This window comes from Atractosteus spatula, chromosome 7 (genome assembly GCF_055471065.1).
Source record: "Atractosteus spatula isolate fAtrSpa1 chromosome 7, fAtrSpa1.hap1, whole genome shotgun sequence".
NCBI classification, from domain to species: Eukaryota; Metazoa; Chordata; class Actinopteri; order Semionotiformes; family Lepisosteidae; genus Atractosteus; species Atractosteus spatula.
Window position 1 is genome coordinate 59,609,027 of NC_142712.1, and position 4,989 is coordinate 59,614,015.

Below are 4,989 nucleotides of genomic sequence, written 5' to 3' on the forward strand. Positions count from 1 at the left end.
GCAGCGCGATTCTGTTCACGGCCTGCGCACAGGATCTGCTCAATGGTCGGATACAGAGGCGAGACACATCCAGACGGCTGTTTCTGTGTACGACTATGGGAAAACGAACACACATGCACTAATTTCAGTGATCACAAAATAACAAAAGAGTTTAGTGTCAGGCAATAAAAAGATACAGAATTGATTTATATCACCAGATTCTCCAAAAACTCCATTTTAAAAGTTGACCGAAATAATTCACTTGTACGTGGCTGCATCCGATCTTTCAAGTTAAATTGCTCCAACAACCCTGAGGCAAAAAGCTTAAGAAAAAAAGTAGTCCTACCTCCTGAGAAACATCTTTCCCAGTACAACTCTACGGAGACTCACGGATTATCAGAGGGGATTATACTGTTCTTATTTATGGTTGCTTTGCCCAAGCGTGGGGCTGACTGCACTCTTCCCAGGACTATAGTTATCCGCCCAGCTGCTAAGTTCCGTTCGTCACATTACCCTGCTTGAGCAGTTCACCGACGTGCGCAGGAGCGACTCGGCAGGAAGCGAATTCTCTGCTCTTTTTCTCTGTCACTCAATTCCCAGAAAACAGAAAGCTCTCAGTTTCTTACCGCAGAGGCAGAGCGGTGCTCTGAGCAACCGCTCGTAACACGCGGTGTTAACGACCTGGTGAACGACCAGGAAGGGTCTGTATGGCCATTTCTCAATGTTACATTGCAGCAAGCCCCTAGAGGCCAAAGAAGGAACCGATGTTCAGACTAGATAGAATACTACAATATTATCTGTAAACAAAAACAGTTTTAAAAGATTATCGTATTAAAACCTCACACGGACATTTTGCGAATACAGTACTTATCAACAACAACAAAAACAAAAGTTATCAATTCAATTCAATTCAAGGTGCTTTATTAGCATGACCGATGGGTACAATCAGTGTTGCCAAAGCAAATGAAAGTAATGATATTTACATGAAACAATATCTTTCACTAAATTCAAACAACTTATTACACCCGTAGTAACCTGATAAACAACAAGTGTCTTAATAAGGTACTTTTAAAGACCTTTTACAGCATAAGAGCACACTTTTTCTATCATTTCAACCAGTAAGAAGAGCCAACCACTCAGAATGTGTCCTCTTCCTCCAGTCCCCACAAGGGGGAGAGGAACGGTCATCAATGACCGGGAGCAGCTACCGTGAAGCAGCACTCCCGGTCCGCTTCGCGCTCAGAAGAGGACACTCTCACTCCTCATTGTGGTTGGCGAGACCAAACACTTTAGAAACGCATTTCTCAAGTCACAAACTATAGAAATGATCCCTGAAAGTATAGTCTTAATCTCTCAGCTCGCAGAACAGGAGTCCCCACTTCACAACATAGGCGTCCGGTTTGTGGTATGTAAGTGTAAGTCTTTTAACCGAGGACACTAAATGATAATAAATTGCCTGTAATGTACAATACTTCAAACATTACAGGAATAGAGCTTTAAGACGAGCAAAACCTTGGACATTACACGTTAGGTTTAATTTACCCAGAAAGCCAAGCGATGAGCTATTTACATAATATATGCAAAGGGGAGGGGAAACAACCTACGCAGACTCAGAATGGAAGAACTACCGCCGAACAACACTAAAATATTTAAAAATCTTAAGGATACCGATTGCAAAACAATTGAACGACGGCGTTCAAGTGTTTTTTTTTGCATTTTGTTGTTTGTTTGTTTGTTTTTTGCCTTCACCAACCGTAACAAACTGGAAAGAGCTAAGCATCAGCGCTTGCATGCACGGCATCTGCAAAAATGGTAGTCCAAACGAATCACACCACACCCGCTCACAAAGTATCAGTGAAAACACTGACTCGCGTCGTCAGAAAATGCGATAAATGCTTTTTTTAAAAAAAAAAAACATAGGAAAAGATCAGGCCCAATGCCGTGACATTGTTTTTCCACAATGCCGTGACTCGGATTCGAACCGAGGTTGCTGCGGCCACAACGCAGAGTACTAACCACTATACGATCACGGCGAGCTACTTGGGCTCGAGGAGAGCGGCGCGCGGGGCGCCCCTTCCCAAGCGCGCCGCGCGGGCAGAGGCAGAGCGCAGACCCCGCCGGAGGGGCGAGAGGGTTCAAAGGGAATTGTTTCTGTTAGTCCTTTAAAAGGACACAAGGCTGTGAAGAGACAACAGCAGAACTGTTCAAACGCCGTCTACAATCGAAAGTGAGGACGGTCACCGCCGCCTAGGGCTCGCAGGGAGCCGTATACCCCATACAGGGCATTCCCCGACACCCCAAGAAGGCTGCGCAGCCGAAACGTCGTGTTTCCTTTCTTCTCTTTTCAGCAGGGAATAAACCTGTACTTGGTCCTTCGCAGCCTACGCGTGCTGACGCAGCTCCCTTCTCCCTAAGTGCACTTCATTTCTAAATCCACTAGAATGCGGCAGAAGCCCACGACAGCGGGTAGCTTACACCGACACAAATGCGTTTCACAGTGCTAACGCTATCCACCTCCCACAGGAGCACAAATCTAGATGAGCGAGCAACAGGTAGTGTGTGTTACGCAACCCTGCAATAAAAGTTTTAGTATTCCGTTCATGAAAAGGGGAAAGACATTTTTTTTTTAATTTATTGGGCACCTGTTTAAAAACAATCCACCACCTTCAGTCGCAGCCTCGTTCTGCGATTTTCAACGGGAATTCTGCATGCTTTGTTAAAGACTTCACACGTTTTTAACCATCAGTCACAAGTCTTCAACAGTCTGTGGGCAGAATGCACAGTCCCGCGCTGTTTCGAGTATTATACTGGTTTTAAAGAACAGAAACATTAAAATAGCGTCCTACCTTCTCGTCTTAGTCGTTGCGCGTAAGAAGAAAAGTCATTTTCCTAAGTGTCTCTGCTGACGAGGCAGCGTCGACACAGGTTGGAGATAGTACCACCTCACAAAGGGGTTGACGAATATGCGGGGTCTTCAATCCTGATCTTTTCCGCAAAAGCGTCTGAAGTCCCCCGTGACTGTAAGACATACAATCTGCTGTATGGTGGTAATTGGCTGCAACTAAATATTAATGTTGTGATCAAAATAAAATCAATGCCCTGAGTCTGGTTCAATGGGAAACTCTTAACCATTCTGTCGTTATGCTGAGTCGGATTTGACCGTTGTCACCGGGAAATGTTTAAAGGCCTAATTCATATAGATTTTCCATCCTCAAATTGACAACAGTGATCCACACTCCAGGGGAAGTCGTGCTGTGGGTTGTAGGTGAAGGCTTTGCTTTTTAGTCGGAATGCATATGGTAAGATCTGCAAAAATACGTCACAGTACAGTGACACTTAAAAACAAGAATCACTCCTGCTTTCTGCCCGACTACACCACCTAACAATTTTAAAGGGTGCTGGGACCCTTCTTGTTTCATATTCCACAGATTCACAGAATCACCAGTGCATCCACAGACCAGACCAGACCGTTACCGTGTGTAAAATCATTCCGCCCATCTTACAAAAGGACCCCCAAAACACAACGATGTCCAAAACTGCCTACCCAACACACAAAAAAAACTCTTCTCACACCTGAAGAAGGCTCCACAGCCGAAATGTTGTGTTTCTTTTCTTCTCTTTTCAGCAGGGAATAAACCTCTACTTGTTCCTTTGCAGCCTACACATGCTCCCTACTTGAACTAATATATAACACTGATCTTTCTGGCACAAGAGTTCAAAGAAACCCACATGGACCCACCCCAGTTACCAGAAATAATGCCCGGAAGGAAAAGTCCACCAGCATTATACTCCAGAAACAGCTCTGGTCAGTGGCCAGGTGTGCCTCCTTTCCCCTCAGTAGAGACAGTGAAATTCCAGACCTCCTCCTCACTCCCAGCATGTTGCCCTCCCCCTCCCCCTGTTCGTCTCCAAGTCCAGCTTTGGGAAGTTTAAGCAGCTATATCACTCACAACTCACAACTGGCAGTCCATTGAAGCTCAGCAGGTGTGAGCCTGGACAATACCTGGGTGGGAGACTCCTGGGAAAAACTAAGACTGCTGCTGCAAGAGGTGTTAGTTGGTCCAGTAGGAGGCGCTCACCCTGCGGTCTGTGTGGGTCCTAATGCCCCAGTATAGTGACGGGGACACTGTACTGTAAAATGGCATCGTCCTTCAGATGAGACATAAAACTGAGGTCCTGACTCTCTGTGGTCATTAAAAATCACAGGGTGTTTCTTGAAAAGAGTAGGGGTGTTGCTCTAATGTCCATTGGCCCTTACCAATCATGGCCTCCTATTAATCCCCATCTCTGAACTGTTCTCCTCCCCACTGAGAGCTGGTGTGTGGTGAGAGTACTGGCGCACTATGGCTGCTGTCACATTATCCAGGTGGATGCTGCACACTGGTGGTGCTGGAGGGGCATACCTATTACCTGTAATGCTCTTTGAGTGAAGTGTCCAGAAAGGCGCTATATAAGTGTAAGGAATGATTATTATTTGGGTAAGGGATGGGGGGGGACAATGCTGGGCCTTTCCTGCACAGCTTCCAGGCCTTAGTTCCCAAACGGAGTCCTCTCCTGGCTCCACCTGCTGCAATTCCTTCTCCGAAGAGCTGCCGTCTTGCTCTGCTGGGGCCTTCATCAAGCTCTCGACTGCTCCGCCGGGTGCAGGTGTCCCTGTGCTGTCTCTGGGTGTGGGGCGGGCTAACTGCCCCCGGCTCGTTCAGGAAATGTCTGTGCAGAGATGACAGGTCTACCTGCATTGTGCACCTGCCCCCTGTCCTTAATTAGGGCCCCCTCTCTCGACCACAGGGCCAGTCAAGCCTGTTTGCAGCCCCACAGGACCCCTAAAGGGGGTGGTAACCGCCCAGCATCTGTGTTAACAGCAGGAGGATGGGGCGTGAAACTGCAGGAATGCTAGGGTGTCACTGTCCTGTTCGTGCAATCAACGTCCACACCTGGCGCCTCCCACACCCGCCCTTTTCACTCTGCGACAATACCATCCCCAAAAACACACGGGCGACGACAGGCAGG

The 4,989-nt window shown here is 47.1% G+C and overlaps 1 non-coding gene across 1 annotated transcript; it reads right to left on the bottom strand.

The window, feature by feature from the left end:
* Nucleotides 1-1,110: 1,110 nt before the first annotated feature.
* LOC148831528 (small nucleolar RNA U3) lies at nt 1,111-1,326 on the bottom strand. Its single transcript, XR_016091381.1, has one exon. It is a non-coding gene; the product is annotated as a small nucleolar RNA U3 (small nucleolar RNA).
* Between the last annotated feature and the right edge of the window lie 3,663 nt (nt 1,327-4,989).